We start from the raw sequence: 19,975 nt of genomic DNA on the forward strand, positions 1-19,975 counted from the left end.
CAGATGAGGAAGAGTTTCTTTTACTTACATACCATATTTCACTAATTCTAAGATGTATTTTTATATTTTAATATATCTGAAATCAGAATGTGTATTAAAATTAGTGGCATCTTAGGATATAAATTAGCAGTTTTTTTCCGTTTCTTGGTGATGCATAAAGTAATTGTACATCTTATAATCAACGAACTGTTAGATGTTGATGAAATACTGTAAATAAGAGCAAAATTGTTCATCCGCACCTTTACTGGGTTATTTTTCAAGTATCAGTTTATGCTCAGCAGCCGTGCACGGGAATTGCTGTTACCTCACAGCTTTACTGATATCTAATATTGTTGATTTTTGGCCAGTCAGATAGATGTGACATGGTCTCTTGCTGTGATCTTCTCTTCCTTCCTCTATTTGCTAATGAGGTTGAATATCTTTTCAGCTGCCCAGTGACCATTTCTTTTCTGAGAAGTGTCTGTTCTGTCCTGGCCTGTTTCTTCCATTGGGTTACTAGTATTTCTCAAATTAATTTACAGGAGTTTTTAAAATTAGTTTTGATGCTAATAACCCTTTCATTGTCTGTTATCTGGGTTCCCAATACCCTTTTCTGATTTGTCGTCTGTTTTCTCTCTTTATCACATCTATTGATGGTCAGAAATTCTGGAATGACAAAGACTTGAATTTATTTAGTAGTGTTTGCTTTGGGAACATTTTAAAGATGTCCTTTCCTACCCAGGATCATAAGGATATGAACTATTTTATCCCTTAAAGGTCTTTAAGTTTCATCATTCATATTTAGGTTTTTAGATGCTCTGGAGTTGATTTGTGGGTGTGGTAAGAAGTATGGAACTGATTTGGTTTTTGAAGTAATAACTAATTCTCCCAGCATCAGTTTTTATATTTTGTTTTTATCCAAACCACCTCATTATTTTTCACATTTTCATATATGTAAGGGTCTCCTTCTGGGTTCTTTATTATTTTCCATTAGTCTGTTTCTACTTATTCCTATAGCAGTGCACTATCATTTTTCTACATCTTTAAAGTAACTTGATATCTGACAGGGCAAATACCTCTCCCCTGCCTATTTGTGTATCTTTCTCCAAATAGTAGCCTTATTGATTTTCCTCTCTAACTAGGTTTGACATATTGCCTCACACTCACAAAGAGACTGCCGTCATCCGGACGTCTCAGAAAACCCCACAGTAAGCTGGGAATCAACCACTGGGTCATGCTAGAGGCCTTACTTCCCAGGTGGTGGGAATGTTCTTTAGAAGGACTCGAGAGTCTAACCTGCTTGATGAGGTCAGAATTGCTGAACCTGTTTTGCAGATGAGCAAACAAAGAGAAGGTCAGTGACTCGTTAGTTGACACGGCTAGTCCATGGCGGAGCCGGCCTTGAGTGCAGGTCAGCTTCCTGTGTTTCCAACGCAGAACTGCTGACCTGCAAACACAGCAGCGTCTCCCGTGATTCCTCAACCTCATGGGCCGCAGTGGATTTTGCTCCCACTCCCCAGAAGAGTTCTCAAGGCCAGCAGTTTGACTCTTCATTCAATTTCATGTTCAGTCCCACCCAGCCCCACTGGACCGGCTTTTCTAGCTGCAAGAGCGGCTCTGCTCACTCTTTCTTCCCAAGCACACTTCTCATTTGCTTCTTTATCCTATTTTTGGTTTTAATGATCTGTTCCTAGGTTTCTAACTCCCTCCCCCAGATTGGTAAGTGTGTATTATCCCTCCTTTTCCCTGGACACCTGGAAGCGCTACATCTTGGTGTTCGCACCTTTTTTCACCTTCTTGAGCCACTGCCGGTGGCTTCTGCCCTTTCATGTCTCTGTGCAAGTATAGAAGAAAGGCCACGCTGGGGCACTGGCAGAAGAGCTGTAATTACTGAAGCTAATGCCGAGTCTCTCCAAAGTTCAAGTTCATTAGTGAAACTTCTTTTATCTTGTCATTCTAGTTTCTGATGAGCATGCACTTATTTTGCAATCAAGAGTAAAAATGTTGAATTATAATAATAACAGCATCATTAACTTTTGCCAGAATGTTAAGCTGCATATAATCTCCATGAAGGCAGAAATTTTCTCTCTATTTTGCCTGTTGCTGTGACTTTGGGGCCTAGACCAGTGCCTGGCCCATGGTGATGCTATAAAAATATTCGCTGGATACATAAAGAAATGAATTTTATTGGGTATTTTCCACGTGACAAGTCACATGCTGAGGGCTTTCAGTATGTCTCCTCTCTTAGCTCTCACGCCAGTCCAGTGAATTGATATCGTGATCCCTGTTTGGGAGATGGGGAAGCTGAGAAGTTAGGTGGATCGTCTAACTCACAAACTTTGTAAGTGTTCAAGCTAGATTCAAGCCATATCTGTGGAACCCCAAGAACGTTCTCTTAAGCCTTCATGCAGTAATGCTGCTATCATTGAAGGTACATAGAAATGAGATGCTGCCTTAGGGGGGTCTGGGAATCACTGTTGTTCCTTTCACTCATTTGAGGGGAAGGTGAATGGAGACCATGATAGTCTTCCTTTTCCTAGAGCTGCTTTTGTAAAAAGACAAATAACCCAACTTAAAATTTGAGCAAAGGACCTGAATAGACATTTCTCCAAAGAAGATTGCAAATGGGCAGGAAGCACATGAAAAGATGCATAACATTATTAGTTTTCAGGGACATGCAAATCAAACCCACAATGAGATACTACCTCATAGCCACTAGGAGGCTGTAATTAAAAAAATGGATAATAACAAGTGTTGGCAAAGATGGGGAAAATGGAACCCTCATACTTTGCTAGTGGGGATGTAAAATGGTGCAAACAGATTGACATTTCCTCAAAAAGTTAAACATGTAGTTACCATATGACCCAGCAATTCCACCCTTAGGTATATATCCCATGAGAAAGAAAACCTGTGTCCACATAAAACCTTGTACACACATGTTCATGGTAGCATTGTTTATTATAACCAAAAAGTGGAAACAGCCCAAGTGTTCATCAGTTAATAAACAGATGCACAATATGTGCTCTATCCACACAGTATGAATCTTGAAGCAAAATGACTATTATTTGGCCATAGAGAGGAATGAAATTCTGACACATGCTACAACACGGATGAACCTTGAATCCATGTTACTCAGTGAAAGAAGCCAGACACAAAAGCCCACAGACTCATGATTTTATTTATATGAAATGTCCAGAATAGGCAAATCTGGAAAACATGTGTTAGTGGTTTCCAAGGATGGGGAGTAATGGGTATGGGGTTTCTTTTGTGGACGATGAAAATGTCCTGGAATTAGATCGTGGTGATAGTTGCACAACTTTGTGAATATACAGAAACCATTGAATTTTACACTTTAAAGGATAAGTTTTATGGTATGTGAATTATATTTTTTAAAGAATCAACGCCAGGGAGAGAGCAGCTCAGCCCAGCTAGACAGGGTGTGGTTAGAAGGTGACTTGACGGACAGCCAGCAATCCGGGGTCTTTATAGACTCAACTGAGCAAGCCTGACTCTGCCACTTCCCAGCTGAGAGCTTCTCTGGCAAGCCGTGCCCCTCTTTGAGCCTCTGTTTCCTTTTTTTGTAAAGCGGCAGGTGAGGACATGGCTATACATATAAGGGGACAGTTGTTCTTGCCCAAGTTTTGGATCTGTTACAGCAGGAGGGGCTAGTAGGGGACACAGAGTGCTAATAGGATCTTTTCTCCATTAAACAACAACAGCTCAAAACAAAAATCACAGCCAGAGAGAATAACAGCCTTCTTCTAACTGTTCAGCACAGCTGATGAGCTGTTGGCGAATTCAGTAGAGAGGCCACTTTGGCTTTCCAGGTAGGAATACAGGATAATGGCAGTAGGGTGTGAGCATCTCCAAGCACGGGTATTTTCCTTGAATGCTGGGCTCTTGGGTATGGTCCTGTGACAGCATCTCTCTCCCCAGACCCCCGATGTGCAGTGCGTGGCCAATGGCTCCTATAATGGGAGATTTACAACTCGGAGCTTCAGACACCGCACGGACCTCCTTTGTCCAGCTCATGGCAGAACGTGTAATCATCTCTGTGGGCTCCTGCCCCAGGCTCCAGACAGGCTCTGGCCGAGGCAGCTGAAAGCACAAGAAGCAAGAAGCTCTACAACCCCACCAACAAGAGTTACGTCGCCCTCCCGGAGGAGAGGAAATCCATTCTGACACCTTATGAAAATGTTTCGGTGGCTTGTTTATAGAATGAACCCTGAGCTGACAGCTTCTCCTGGTCTGTCTGGAGCATGTGGCTTTGCAGCTGGGCCAGATGTGGCTCCAGGTTCTTCTGCAGGAGGTTCCAACGACGTCCCATTTTTCTTCTTCACGTGTCGCTTGTGATCCAGCGCTGGGCTAAAGGCACACAGTCCGCCCCTGCTCCTCCTGCCGAAAGCTGCCTGTATAACCAGCAGGTGATCGGGACCCCACTGCAGCCTGGATCTCAACTGGGGGGACGGGGCGGCAGAAGCGGTCACCTCTGAAATCAACCCACTCCATGACGTTCAATACAACGTAGTGATGATGCTTGTTCAGTGAGCTCGATGTTCCTTGAAGAAGAGAGGGTGTCACGATGCCATTTTCCAGTTTATGAAAGAAGCAAGCTGAAGTGGAGATGCCGCTCCCACACCCCCTCCCTCAAATGTACCCGGCGCCTCACGGCCCAGCCACCATGGACAAGACTCCTGGCAGAGCCAGGTGGTGTCCTGGAAGCCACGCGTGTGACATGACTCCTCGTGTCACAGATGGGGAAGCTGAGCCCAAGAGGTGCTGAGTGGCTCAAGAACAGTGTCTCAGCTGCTTGTCTGGACTTGTCCTGCTGAATCGTGCTGTGTTAGGACCAAAAGAAAGGAAAAATCCTCCTCTCTCCGCCTCTCCCACTGCTGCCACGTGCTGCCCACACACAGGCTTCTGCTTAGGTGAGGCTGCACGTTCCCAGAACGTTCAGCAGCCCCCTCGCCCCCCCGCGCAGGCCCTGGGCCGCTCTGACCTGGGCTGCCTCCCAGCTCACAGGGTCCTTTCTGGGGGTGGGGGGGTGGGGTGGGGAGGGGGCACCTTCTTTCCTTTTCAGGTTGGAGCCCATGTTGAAGACGTTTGGGTTACATGTCAGAGACAACCTGTGCTTAACTGCTTCCCCCTGTCAAGGGCTTAAAACAAGACCTACTCCTTCTCCCTGTGCATGTGGGTAGAAGGGAGGAAAGGATAGTTTTTTGAAGATGACTACTAAACTTATCTACCCACGTGGCTATCTCTTTGCCATATGTACCCCTCAAAAAAAGACTCTAGTGATTGCTAAGAAAATGTTGGGTTATATGACCAAGGCAGGACCACAGAATGAAGGGCAGAAGACAACCTGTAGGAAGAACTGAAAGCAGGGACTTGAAGTGATATTGGTACAGCCACGTTCACGGCAGCATTATTCATAATAGCCTAAAGGTGCAAGCAACCCAAGTGTCCATCGACAGATGAATGGCTAAACAAAGTATGGCCCATCCATACAATGGAATATTATTTACCTCTTTAAATTTTTATTAAAAAAAATTTTTTTTGGCTGTGCTGTGCAGCATACAGGATCTTAGTTCCCTGACCAGGGATCGAACCCGCATACCCTGCAGTGGAATCATGGAATCTGAACCACTGGGCTGCCAGGGAAGTTCCTATTCACCTTTAAAAGGAAGGAGATTCTGACACATGAAACAACATGGATGAAACTTGAAGACATTAGGCTGAGTAAATTAAGCCAGGCACAACAAGACAGACACTGTATAATTTCACTCATCTGAGGTCCCTATAGTAGTCAGATTCATAGAGACAGAAAGTAGAATGGCCGTGGTCAGGGGCTGGGGGAGGGGGAACCGGTTATGACTTAAGGTGGACAGAGTTCCAGTTTGGGAAAATGAAGAAGTTCTGTGGATGGATGGGGGTGACAGTTGCCCAACACGGTGTAGATGCATGTGCTTAATGCCACAGGACTGGACACTTAAAAATAGCTAAGATGGTAAATTTTGTGTTTTGTGTATTTTACCACAAGTAAGGGGAGGGGGGACGCCCGTAAGAGGAAATAATCAAATCCGTGTTGCATTGAAAAAGGTCTCGTGATGCGTCTCATTCCTTCATCGGACTCTGAGCTCTTTAAAGATGGGAACTCCTGTGCTCTATTCATCTTTGTTAGCCCAGCACCTGACCTAGGTCCTCAAAGACGTCAGATTCCCAGTAACTGTTGGCAGAACTGAGGTTGTGGCGTGACCCCGCCAGTGCCGCGCATGTGAGCGGGGCCTCGCGGTTTAGAGGAGTGACGCATGCGCGCGAGTTGCGCCCGGTGGTCTCACTCGGTCCTCCAGGGGTGACCCTGCTCCTGCCACAGAAAGGCAGACCCCAGAGCCATGCCCGGGCACCAAGGGCAGAGGCACGGTGCCTCCAGTTCCGGGTGTCTCAGAAATCAGCTAGAGCCCAAGTAGACAGAATTAGTGAGCAGGTTTTTATTCGTTATTGGGCAGGTCTTATTATACTCCGTCATTTTCTGGAAGAGATGAAAATTATGTAAAACTGCAGCTAATAACACATTCCGTTCTGGGGGGTCCCGATGTTGACAGGCAGTGTGCTGGGCCCGTGAAAACTTTTCATATTTCTCAGCCCTTCAGCTTGCCCCTTTAACTGAGGAGCAAACAGCGATAGTGAGGGAGCTCCTCTGACACCCAAACCCAGTCTGTTCCGTCCACTTTCTCAAGCTTCATAGGAGAGGTTATCAGATCCTACAGATTCTGCTCCATTTCTACCTTTTCTACCTGTGCAGTGATCATTAATATTGCAAACTCTCAGCTTGAAGCTTATTGGACAGGTGATGATTGGCAGGTTACTTCAGCTAGGCCCAGCTTTCTCATCTGTAAAATGGGGATAATAATTGTGCCCTCCTCCAAAGGTCATTCTGAGTGTTAAAGGAGATAACCTTTGTATCCAATATCTGTCTTGCTGTGATCGCACAATAAATTTTAGCCATGATGGCGTAATAGTGACACTGACCCGACTCAAAGCACCTTGGGGTTGTCCAGTGAAATTTACATTGTCCTGGTGTTTATGAACCAGCTTACAAAGGTGCTGTCCATTTATATAAAGACCCATGCTATCGATGCCTTGTCCCAGGGGATAACGCCACTCTCCCTATGAAACGGTGTATTTCATTTGAAAGGCAATGAGTTACGCAATTTATCACGTCCCCCCCCTTTGCCCTTGGCTGCTGCAAACGCACCCTTAGTTTGTGATTCTTCTGTGCCAGGGTCATCTTTAGCCCAGGCTTTATGGTCCAATGAGTTCTCCAGCTCATTATTTGCTTCTTTTATCACAGTTTGGCTGGTTTTTATCTGTGTTATTAATTATAAGCTACCTCAAACGTGATTGGGTATACATTAGAAAACAATATTCATTCTAATTTAGTGTCAAAGGTGTTCTATTAAATTGTAGGAATTGATCATTCTTTTAATAGCTTGCACGGTAAACAGACTGCTGTGTTGCCCAATTTTCTAGATAAACCGGTTTGCAAACATTGGTAACACATATTACAAGCAGGGTAAACAAATTAACATTGTGGTGTTATCTGAATGTATTTTAATACTAAGGGAACATTTCCACAGTAAAAATGCTGCCTGGCAAGAGAACCAGCATCATCAAAACAAGGTGAAAAATAAAAAAGTAAAAGTGAGAAGTTGAGGGGAAACGTGTATCTGACTGTAGGCAGTAGTTCTTTGTGTATCTGACTGTAGGTAGCAGTTCTTTGTCTCACATCTAACAGTGCTCTGCAGAAAACTTTAATTGTTGTGCAAACGTGTTTTACTTGCTAACAAAGCCTCAGATATAAATGTCAGAGTGATGATTGCTATTCCTGCTCAGGAGAAGTAGCACAGGGTGGACTCCCCACCCCCTTCCCAGTTGCCATGGAAACATTCTGGTGACTTCATCACAGGTAGAGCGTTTGGAGGTTCTTCAGGCCAGCATGGAAGGTGGGAGCCTGACTCATTCTGAGAGGAATTACAGATGTCAACTGTGGCCGACTTTTCTTTCCTTTAGCCGAGCGCATCCTTGTCATTAAAAGACCTTTGAATCTAAGTAAAATGTCTTTGAAACGTCAGTGGAATATGATCAAACTGTCAGAGGAAGGTATGTTCTGATTTTTTCCCATAGATGAAACTCTTATCAAAATATAATTTGGGGCTTCCCTGGTGGCGCAGTGGTTGAGAGTCCGCCTGCCGAGGCAGGGGACGCGGGTTCGTGCCCCGGTCCGGGAGGATCCCACGTGCCGCGGAGCGGCTGGGCCCATGAGCCATGGCCGCTGAGCCTGCGCGTCCGGAGCCTGTGCTCCGCAACGGGAGAGGCCACAACAGTGAGAGGCCCGCGTACCGCCAAATATATATATATATATATATATATATATACACATATATATATATATAAAATTTGTTCGTTCAGTCAACACTCAGCAAATGTCTTCAACTGGCAGGCACGGTACTGAGCACAAGGCGAGGGTGATGATGAGACGTCCTCCAAAGGCCTCTGTCAACTTGGGGGACAGACTCAGAGCAGACAGGACAGTGTAGCAGGGACACACAGTGATGCCAGCCTGTCAGGGAGCACTGTGCTGGGTTGAATTGTGGCCCCCCAGAGACGTGTTCAAGTCCTAACCCCCAGACCTGTGAATGGGACCTTATCTGGAAATGGGGTCTTTGCAGATGAGGTCATACTGGGTTAGGATGGGCCTTCAATCCAGTGACTGGGGTCATTATAAAGACAGAGGGACTTGGAGACACAGAGACACAGGCCGTGTGAGAATGGAGGTAGGCCAGTGAGGCTGCCACAAGCCAAGGAGTGCTAAGCGCGGCCCCAGCCACAGGAGCTAGGAAGAGGCGAGGATGGATTCTCCCCTGGATTCTTCAGAGAGAGCACGGCCCTACCAGCACCTTGGCGTCAGACGTCTCACCTCCAGAACGTGAGACCACAAGTTGCCATTGTTTTAAGCTGCCTTGTTTGTGGTGATTTGTTATGGCAACTCTAGGAAATGAATACAGGTGGCAATACAGGTTGGAAGGCATGTGGGGTGGGGGCAGGCCTAGGATCCCTTCTGAGAGGAGGTGATCTTGAGCTGTGCAGGGGAGTTAGCCCCCTGGGAAAGTTGGGCAGGTGTCATCCAAGGCCAAAGTCACAGAGACGATGAAGCAGCCATATCCAGGAAGGAGAAGGAGGCTTATTTTAAGGATTTCTATCCTGATCTCCTTTTTTAAATTCTTTTTGGAACTTGGGAGAGATTTTATTAGGGAATAATTAGAGAATTCTTTCATGGAAATAATTTTACTTAATAGACTTTTAAACTTCAAAGTCTTTGGATGATTTCTTTTTTTGAATTTATTTATTGAAGTATAGTTGATTTACAATATTGTGTTAATTTCTGCTGTACAGCAAAGTGACTCAGTTATACATAAACATACATTCTTTTCCATTATGGTTTTCCACAGGGTACTGAATATAGTTCCCTGTGCTCTACAGTAGGACCTTGTTGTTTATATATTTTATATACAATAGTCTGCATCCGCCAATCCCAAACCCCCAGTCCATCCGTCCCCTACCACCCTCCCCCTTGGCAACCTTCGCTATGTCTGTGAATCTATTTCTGTTTTGTAGATGAGTTCGTCTGTGTCATATTGTAGATTCCACATATAAGTGATATCGTAAGGTATTTGTCTTTCTCTGTCTGAATTACTTGGTATGATAATCTCTAGGTCCACCCATGTTGATACAAATGGCATTATTTCATTCTTTTTTGTGGCTGAGTAATATTCCACTGTATATATATACCACATCTTCTTCATCCATTCATCTGTGGGTGAACATTTAGGTTGTTTCGATGTCCTGGCTATTGTGAATAGTGCTGCTATGAACATAGGGGTGCATGTATCTTTTTGAATTATAGTTTTGTCCAGATATATGCCTATATCCTGGTCTCCTTGAGCCCCAGCACCCCATGCACATGGGCTCAGATTGTTATGTGTATATACAACGTATACACAATGGGGTCTTCTTACTAGCTTCTCCCTCTTGCCTACTGTGTCTTCCTTTCTTTAGTGGATTCTCTCCACTAAATGTATCCCTTTCATTAGAGTTTTCAAAGGAGCATGTGACCTTCACAAGGCCACAGACTGGCAATGTCAAGGGGATTTGGGAGTACCTGACGGGAGATGAGGCTGGTGGGGTCCCCACTTGATTGTGACCTTGCTGAGACCAGGCAGTTCAGGGAAGATTAAGCTGATGAGATGTAGCACAGCCTTTTTCATGAGATAAATCAGGACTTGGGTGTTAGCTGGACATGGGCAGTGAAGGAAAGGGTGGGTGTGGAGGGGCACCTCAATTTCTATTGTGCGTGATGGGAGGATGCTGGCCACTTGCCAAGAAAATGGATATGGGAGAGGAATGGGAGGGGAAGGAAGGGGAGGGGAAGGAGGAGACTGCAGTGGTAGCAGCTTGAGGGGAGTTGATTGGTTCCTTTTTTGGAAAAGCTGAGTTTGAGGGGCCTTGAAGGCAGCTGGTTCTAAGGGCTGGTGCCCACAGGTGAGGTCTGGGTCCTTCCTTGGCACTGATCTGAGATTTGGTAGGAGGACCCAGAGGGAGTCAAGGAGAGAATCCACTAAAGAAAGGAAGACACAGTAGCCAAGAGGGAGAAGCTAGTAAGAAGACCCCGTTGTTCCAAAAGTCAACCATGAAAAGATGGTCCAGAGGCACCGTGTGGTTAACAGGGTCAGATCTCACAGAGGTGATTAGCTTAATTCAAATCTGAAAAGCGATTGTCTCTGAGAAACATCTACTTAGAATATTAAGAAAGGGGTATCGTTGAGGGCAGGTGAAAATACCGAGGAAACCTTGCCTCCTATCAGACTAGAAATGAGGGAAGCGTTTACAGTCTATGAAGCGGGAATGTGACTGTCCCATCTCTGTCCCTGATACACATGATAGAGATATGAAAACAAGCAAGCTCTGTGTACCAGCGAAAGGCTGGGGCGTTCGTTATTTGCACACGACTTTGATGGGTGTGTTCATTAGTCAACGCGTGATGTGGCCCGTCGGCTATTTTTGTATAGACAGCTCAAGCCATGCTAGGTGCCGCGTGGGAATTGTATGCAATGCCTTCCCCGTATCCCAGGCTTCACGCAACATGCTGCTTGCCATTTCCCAGATTGGCTGGATTTCTCTGCTCTTACACTTTCCCTTAAGCCCTTTCCGCTTTTCTCTTTTGCCTCTGCTTGGGCTGCGCCGCCTTCTCCCACCCCACGTCCACTTTTGTCTAAATCCACCCCATCCCATACCTTTCCTGGGTCCCTTGGCTGGCAGGGCTCTCCCGGTGGCTTACTGGGGCCAGAAGTAGCCAGACTGTGACTTTCTCTTAGAGCTGTGGGAGGGGACAGCCTCTCACTGCCTTTGCCGCTATGTCCAGCCCGGGGCCTCCATCACCCTGAGTGCGGCATAAACTCCCGCTCAGGTGGGTCCCGTCCCTGAAGCACTCTTCCCTCCAGGGAGCACATTGGATGCCAGGAGAACCTGGGTCAGGACCTCATGCTCAGTTCATGTTGTTCTGCGCTTGGCCTCCGGGAAGGCCTCCAGGGCAGGAGTGGCTGTGGAGAAATGTCTCAGGCTGGTGGAGACAGAAGGAGTTCCATCTTTCCAACCATCACGGGAGAGAAACCCTCATCATATGTGCCCGTGCACTGACACTCCCCAGACACAGAGGGCCCTGAACACCGCACACAATCAATTCTTTAACCAGCCATGGGTGGGTGGCTCACCAGGCTGAGTTTTAGTTTGCTTCAAACTAACAGCCTGCTGCCATTCCTGACGGCTTCATTCTAATTGGAAGCGTTGATAAGAAGCCCCATTTTGATCCCCTGGGTGTGGTTTTCTAAAAGCCGTGGGATGATGGTGAATCAGAAGCACTGCCATCACCTTCTAGGGCCTAAAGTCACCATCCGTACAGGAGCTTGTTAGTCTAAGACCAGCAGTGTTCTTGGACTTGAGCTGCATGGAGTGTCCTAGAAGGCTTAGTAAAGCCCAGAAGGCTGAGTCCTGCGCCAGAGTTTCTGAATCAGTAGGTCTGCAGGTCAGTGGGTGGGACCTGAGAATGTGCATTTCTTTCCTTTTTTTTTTTTTTTTTGGCCGCCCCAGGAGGCATTTGGGATCCTAGTTCCGTGACCAGGGCTCGAACCCACGCCCCCTGCAGTGGAAGCACGGTGTCCCAACCACTGGGCTGCCAGGGAAGTCCCTGCATTTCTTTTTATAAACATTTTTATTTTTTAATGTTTTTATTGAAGTATAGTTGATTTGAATGTTTTGGGTATACATTTTATATATATATATATATATAAATATATATATAAAATATATGTTCTTTTTTGGATTCTTTTCCATTGTAGGTTATTACAAGATATTGACTATATTCCCTGTGCTATATAGTAGGACCTTGTTGTTTATTTTATATATAGTAGTGTGTATATGTTAATCCCAAATTCCTAATTTATCCCTTTCCCCCCGTTCCCCTTTGGTAACCATAAGTTTGTTTTCTAGGTCTGTGAGTCTATTTCTGTTTTGTAAATAAGTTCATTTGTGTCATTTTTTAGATTCCACATATACGTGATATCATATATTTGTCTTTCTCTGCCTGACTTATTTTACTTAATATGATAATCTCTAGGTCCATCCATGTTGCTGCAAATAGCATTATTTCAGAGAATGTGCATTTCTAACAAGTCACCCCGTGACGCTGAGGCTGCTGGCATGGGGACCCACGTTGAGAGCCCCCACTACTAGCCAGCACCGTGAGCTGGAACTATGTTGAGCTTCCAAGAAGCAGAGCCTGAGGCAGGGATTAGGGGGCATGAGGGAGGGGGTGCTCTTCAGGACAGAACCATGAGAGAGAGTGAGGGAGGCCTGATGGGGAAGGTGCTGAGGAAGGACGGGTCTCAGGTGCAGTCTGGTTTACGCTCTGGAACAAACAAGAGAGTTACCCTGGCCTTTGTACCCCTCAGAGTCACCACTGGCTGTGGCCAAGGTGCAGAAAAGTATAGCCTTTGTCGAGGACGGTTCTCAGAGACGAGCAAAGCCGTGAGCCTCTGACTTCTACTCTCCCAGCAGCCGGGGGCAGCAAGGCAACGGGGCAGGGCAGGAATAGGGTCAGCTCAGTGTCCTAGATCCATAGCAGGGGAACTGGAGGCCCTGAAGTTACATAAACTACACAGAGGCACACAACTAGTATTTGGACATGGACTGCCCGACACCTGTGACGAAGCCCTGTCTGTCCTACAGGTGCGCAGGGCCCACCCACCCTCTGCCAGTTTCCTTTTAACCGGAACCATTTCCCAATGCAGAGTGAAATTGACCTGCTGGCCCTGGGACAGGCACCTGCCCCTGAGAGCTCTGGGAAAGACCAGCTCGCACTGTGGAGAGAGGGAGCAGACTGACTTGGCCACCTCCTGCCCTCGCAGCAGGATCTCTTCCAGAAACCAAGGCCAGGTGCCATGTGTCCTGGCTTCTGCAAATTTCTGTACTGGGGACACCAATCCCAGGTGCTGGAAAATGCCCAAACTCCTGTCAGTCTTGTTCTCGGTAACCTGCCCCAAATGTCCACTGGCTTTGCCTTACTCAGAGATGCCAGGGTAGGGCCACCCAATAGAGGGGGGCTCTATCAGTAGTGACAGTTATGTGGTCAGGTGGGAAGGGACGGGGAGGCGTTACCACGTGACAGGCACTCTGCTAAGTTCTTGATATTTGTCATCACATGATTCCTTGTAACCCCGCTAGGAGACAGGTCTTGTGTTTCCTCTGACACATGGGAGAATGAGACTCTGACAATTTAAGGAACTTGCCCCAAATGACTTAAACTGCCCAAATGGTTAGTGTCAGAGAAGGACTTGAATCAGGGTCTTTCTTTCCCCAAAGTCTGTACTTTTAACCATTCTGGTAGTCCCCCTCCTGAGGCCTTTGGGGTCATCATTAATTGATCAGGTGCCCGTATGCATGGCTGTAGTCACACCTCAGTTTTACTCAAAAACACGCTCATAACTCTCAGTTACAACTTTGCCATTTGTGTGAATTCCCACACACATTAAAAAAATTTTTGAATGTTGCAATCATGGGGTTCGTAAGCCTTTGACTCCTTTCTTTCAGTTAATGTTGCATTGTAAGTACTTTCCCATAGTGTCATCATTTTAAAGGCCCTACGTTCCAACCAATACATCTACCTCAGGTTCCCCAACCAGGCTGTGATGGGCGTAATAATGGCCCCCCGAAATATGTCCACGTCCTCGTTCCCAGAACCTGTGAATATGTTACCTTGCATGGCAAAAGGGACTCTGCAGGTGGCATTAAGAACCTTGAGATGGGAAGATTATTCTGGATTATCTGGTTGGCCCAATCTAATCACAAGGGATGTGATGATGGAAACAAAGTTTGGAGTGATGAGGGGCCATGAGCCAAGGAACGTGGCAGCCTCTAGAAGGTGGGAAGGCAAGGAAGTAGGGTCTCCCCAGCCCCTCCCACAGGAGTGCAGCCCTGTCGACACCTTGATTTTAGCCCAGGGAGACCCATATTGGACTCTGACCTCCAGAACTGTAACATAATATGTTTGTGTTGTTTAAGCCCCTAAGTTTGTGGCCATTTGTTACAACAGCGATCAGACACTCATACACAGCCCCTGCTTGTCTGATGGTGGCAGTCTCCCTCCTCCCTGCTAGAGATGATTTCACTTCTCCACAGCTAATGCTTGTTGCGTGTTGTTATAATCTGGGCATTGTGCTACGGGCTAGCGATTTAGGTCACTTACCCTTTTTTAAGGAACTCTGTGAAGTAAGCACCACGATCTCCATTTCATAGCAAGGAACCAAGGGATGCTGAGTCACTTGCCCAGAGTCTCACAGGTAGCTAGAGACGCTGGGACTTTGTGGCCTGATTCCAGTGCGCACGGATGCCTTGGTCCTGCTCATTAACAGTCATAACCAGGGTCATTTATCGAGCATAACCCCGCATCCCACCCCAGCCTGAGTACTTTACATACGTTACCCTTAGTGCACAGATGGCAAGGCTGGGCAGGAGGTGTTATTATCTGCACTTTATGGATAAAGAAACTCAGAGAGGGTGAGCAACTCCCCTCCTGCAGGTAAGCCGAGCTGGGATGCAGACCCAGGCCGGTCTGGCCCCAGGCCTGTGCTGACTGTGGAGCTCTTAAACGTGGTGCCACAGGACCAGAGCCAGGAGGTTTCCGTCTTCATCAGCTTTATTGTCAGTTCATCATGATGTATCGACTCTGCACAGAAATCCATGACATCTTTCAGGTCTTATATTTGCGCTTCACAGGAAGTAGTCTGTGCACATCATCTTGGATGACTGTCTCTGTCACTCAGTAACAGGGATAGATGGAGACAAGCCACAAGTCGAGGTCAAGCTGACGGGGGTTCTTTTGTCCCCCAAGGACAAGACGAGACATAGGCTTCGGACGGGTCCGTGGTAGCCCTTGAAATTGCCATGTCCTGACCCCTTTGCAAACTTGAAAATACTATAGCGTATCATTTTTCCCATAAAATGCTTTAAATTCTATCTGAATTCTTTAATAAACCCTTCTCATGAGTTGATAAAGACAATATGCTAATTTAGAGAGGGGCTTTCTCAGATCTCTTCTTTCTCATCACCAGCACCACCCGCTGGGAAAGCATTCTTTGTAGTCTTTTGGAAAATCACTTTCCCCGGAATATCTGCATTTGTGGAAGTGACACTGTGACCCTGGGCTGTGGGGATGGGGCCACACAGACTCTCATCATTACCCCACCTTCTTGTGTTTGACTCACATTACTGCAATAGCAGCGAGACGTCCTCATACCGCTGGTTTGCCTCACAGACTGCTTTGTTCCTCTACCCAGCTTTCCGCGAGGTGTGCGGGGCAGGCTGGCTGGATGAGGAAGTTCCGTAGAGCGATTCCGTAGACTCGTCCATTGTTTTCAAGCTGGTGGATGGTAGCCAGGACCAGAGCCCAGGTTCTACAGTTCTTGGCCCACTGCCTTGTGCTTTTGGATCTGATGATGTTCTCGGCTATCGCTGTGGCCGATATTTATGTGGAGGGTGGTCTGCGGGGTCTCATTTATCCTCACGGATATCATCACAAAATTATCCTCAGATATTCCAAAGCAGTTTCAATACCAGTGTCTGAGTCGCTCAAGACTCCTTCTAAAATGATTGTGTTAAGAGGATGGATGAAAGTCGATCTTGCAAGTTCAGGCTTTCTTAACTCCAGGGCTGTTGGGAAATCCATAGAAGTGATCCTTCTGCTGGGTGTAAACTCAGGACATGGGCGAATGTGTGAGGGCTGAACTTGTTCAATTATTCCTGAGTCTGGGAACATAAACAATGGTATGGAAGAAGGAATCTTGCAGCCTGATAAACTAAGTAATAAGGAACTCAGAGCCTCCATGGAGGGGTGGAGTGAATGAGGGAAACAGACAAGGTTTTATCAAGGGTCAGAGTACACTGGATTCACTATTGGTTCATATAATACTTGAGTAGATGACATTAAATTTTATAGTAAAGTTATATACTCCATTTTATCCTTTTGTATACTAAAAAATAGCAATATTATCTCCCTTTGCCTAGGATTACGGGACAACCAGTACAGTCCCCTCGATCACTTTGCCCTTAGAAATCTCCAGTCTGATGTTCCAGAGAAGAAATCTGACTTCGCTGAGGTAACATATGTTTCTAACTTCTAGAGTGGCCAGCAAAACGCAGCTAATTGTAAAACATGGTCACCGGACTACTTGTTATGTGTTCGCATTTTATTTTGTTTAGTCAAAAAGGGAATCAACGCAGCAGAAAATCTCACCATCAATGACTAAGGCTTTACGTTAAAGTATGCAGTGTGTATTCAATCAGTCCTTTATAATCTTGACCTGTAATTTGTAGATTTGCAGTATCAAAAGAGAGTATGGTGATTGAATCTCAATTTTAAACCAAAACTAATCTGCTGGAGAGAGAGGATGATGCCATTTGGCATTGTGAAGGTGGAGAAGAGGTAATTTGAAATCTAAGTTACCACAGGCCGTTATAACTGCAAAAAGTGTCAGTAGTCTCATTGGGGGAAGAAAATTAGAGATCATATTTACAAAATGAAATGTTTCTGATTCTAGACAATAAAAAACTCTGTACACAGTGGTAGTATTGACAATGTATCACATGCCAGGCTCTGTCTAACTGACTCATTTCGTCCTTCCCATGATCCTGGGAGGGAGGTACCATGGGCTCTCCATATCCACAGGTTCTTCATCTGTGGGTTCACTCAACTGCCGATTGAAATTATTTGGAAAAAAACTTCCAGAAAGTTCCGAAGAGCAAAACTTGAATTTGCCACACGCCAGCAACTATTTGCATAATATTTATATTGTATTTGGTGTTATGAGTAATTTAGAGATGATTTAAAGTATGCAAGAGGATGTGCATAAGTTATATGCAAACACTCTGCCATTTTATATAAAGGATTTGAGCATCCCTGGATCTTGGTATCTGAGGGGGTTCCTGGAACAAATCCCCCTTGGATACCGAGGGACAACTGTACTGTCATTATACCTATTTTGCAGATGAGAAAATTAAAGCTTCAATAGCTCCAGTAGTTGACTTGACCCAAATCTCGCAGCTCACAAGCTGTCTGGCTCCAGAGCTTCTGTTCTCATCCTGCCCTAAAGGGCTGGCATAGACAAAGGCTCACTCCAGTGAACAGAACTGAAAACATGGACTTTCCTGCCTGAAAGAATTGTCTGAAGTGTTACCGTTTACAAGGCATCTCTTGTCTTTCACAAATGAAATTCTGCCTCCAACTTTTGTAATTATAAGAGAGGGTGGAATTGTAAGAATTGATCCTTCATAACATTAAAGTAGCGAGGGTATCTGTAAAAAATAATTTGCCCCCTAAATGCTTATCTTAGGTATTATCCTTTGATTTAGCTTTGCGTTTAAGAAAGTTCAACATTTTCTCAGAGACCCCAGGCCTGAAATCTCACATGATGGAGAAAAGACACTATTCTGGGACCTGAGACTTAGTCATCAATATTTAAAGCCATTTCTATGTGGAACACGGAGCTCCCTGTCTGAAGATGCAGAGATGGGTGGCACTAATTAATGTGTTCCCTGAGAACAGGAGCAGAAAGCCCAGGTTGCAGGGAGGGAATGAGTTGCAGGAGCCGTGGACCATCGAGAACCACCCCTGGCAGGAGATGCCCCGTTAAGAAGGGGAGGATAATGTGAAGGTCAACTGCTCCTTTTTTTTTTTTAAAGAAAGATACCATCTGAAGATCTTTCCCATCTGTTTTTCACATTGAGCTGGTAAAGCTCAGCATTTTCCTGTTGATGTTAAAATTAATCAGTTTGGTCATTAATGATATAGATCTCTGGGGCCATGTGGCTGGGTCTCTGTAACGCGCCCACGCACACATTCACATATTCACACTTGGTTATTATCTATGACTGAGTTAACGCCCAGAAACCATACCTTCTAAGCATCTGCTCTGTAGTGATCTGGCTCGTCTACTCTGATCAAAGCAGCAGTGTGACTTTCACATTTCCCTCCTAACTTTGAGCTTCTAAAGCTTGTCCCTGTGTGTTTGTTATAAGGATGCTGTAAGATGATGAAACACTCCAGCCGGATGCCCTTCCTTTGTAACTGCCGTGAGTCTCTGCCTCTCCTCCAGAGCCTGCACAAGACTGATCGCTTTTCCTTTCAAATTCATCGAAGCCATAGAAGTGGTATTCAGCCACTTCTCCAGCCAAGTGATTACTTAAAAGGAATGAAATATGGAACAGAGTTTTCTTTCTTAAAAAACAATGTTTAAATTTTCCCTATAACAAAAATAATGGCAACTTCATACAGACACTTAGGAAAATACAGGAATATAGAAATAAGAAAATATGTATATATTTCTTTCCCTTATTTTTCCCATGCATTTTTAGACATAAGACTGTAATGTATATCAACATTTATAGCTTTCTTTTATTACATAACATCACTGGCAACTTCCCGTATCATTTAAATTCTTTGTAATCTTTATTTATTTTTCTTTTTCTTTCTTTTTTTTTTTTTTTTGCGGTACGCGGGCCTCTCACTGTTGTGGCCTCTCCCGTTGCGGAGCACAGGCTCCGGACGCGCAGGCTCAGCGGCCATGGCTCACGGGCCCAGCCGCTCCGCGGCATGTGGGATCTTCCTGGACCAGGGCACGAACCCATGTCCCCTGCATTAGCAGGCAGACTCTCAACCACTGCGCCACAAGGGAAGCCCTGTAATCTTTATTTTTAATTTCAACAGAATATGATGCAGTCACGCATGCCATGATTTACTTGCCCAGTCCCCTTTTAAAGTTCATTTAGATTCTTGCCAGGTTTTCACTGTAATACATTACACTGCATTGAATCCTTTGGATTCTAGTAAAGGTGTGGAAAGATAAAAGTTGCAGGATGGAGAGGGGGAAAATCTCCAATTTTTCTTTTTTTAAAAATTTTAATTTATTTGTAAATTTTTATTGGGATATAGTTGATTTACAATGTTGTATTAGTTTCAGGTGCACAGCAAAGTGAATCTGTTATCCATATACATATATCCACTCTTTTTTAGATTCTATTCCTATATAGGTCATTACAGAGTATTGAGTAGACTTCCCCGTATGATACAGTAGGTCCTTATTAGTTATCTATTTTATATGTATTAGTGTGTATGTGTCAATCCCCATCTTCCAATTTCCAATTTTTCCATTTTGTCTTAAAACCATCTTTCCCTATTGTTACATACCAGAGTGAACCCATACATTTGAAAACACTCTAACATTCAGGATGAAATACCACTACGTTGGCAGATTACCTAGTGATGATGATACTAGATCAACCAAGTGGGAGTAAGCATGCTTGCAGCTAATGCAAAGGTAACTTCAGTTTG

At 45.2% G+C, this 19,975-nt stretch overlaps 1 protein-coding gene across 2 annotated transcripts in view; it reads left to right on the forward strand.

The window, feature by feature from the left end:
• The window catches only part of C16H10orf90 (chromosome 16 C10orf90 homolog), a 232,032-nt gene that overhangs the window by 130,822 nt on the left and 81,235 nt on the right, over window positions 1–19,975 (forward strand). Inside the window, exon 2 of one of the 2 annotated variants that reach the window (XM_060286505.1) lies at window positions 16,654–16,745. The exons of the other annotated variant lie outside the window; for it this stretch is intronic. The gene's annotated coding sequence lies outside the window, so the exon portion shown is untranslated. The remainder of the gene's footprint in view (window positions 1–16,653; window positions 16,746–19,975) is intronic. 2 annotated transcript variants of the gene reach the window in all.

The sequence above is a fragment of the Globicephala melas genome, chromosome 16, assembly GCF_963455315.2.
Source record: "Globicephala melas chromosome 16, mGloMel1.2, whole genome shotgun sequence".
NCBI lineage: Eukaryota > Metazoa > Chordata > Mammalia > Artiodactyla > Delphinidae > Globicephala > Globicephala melas.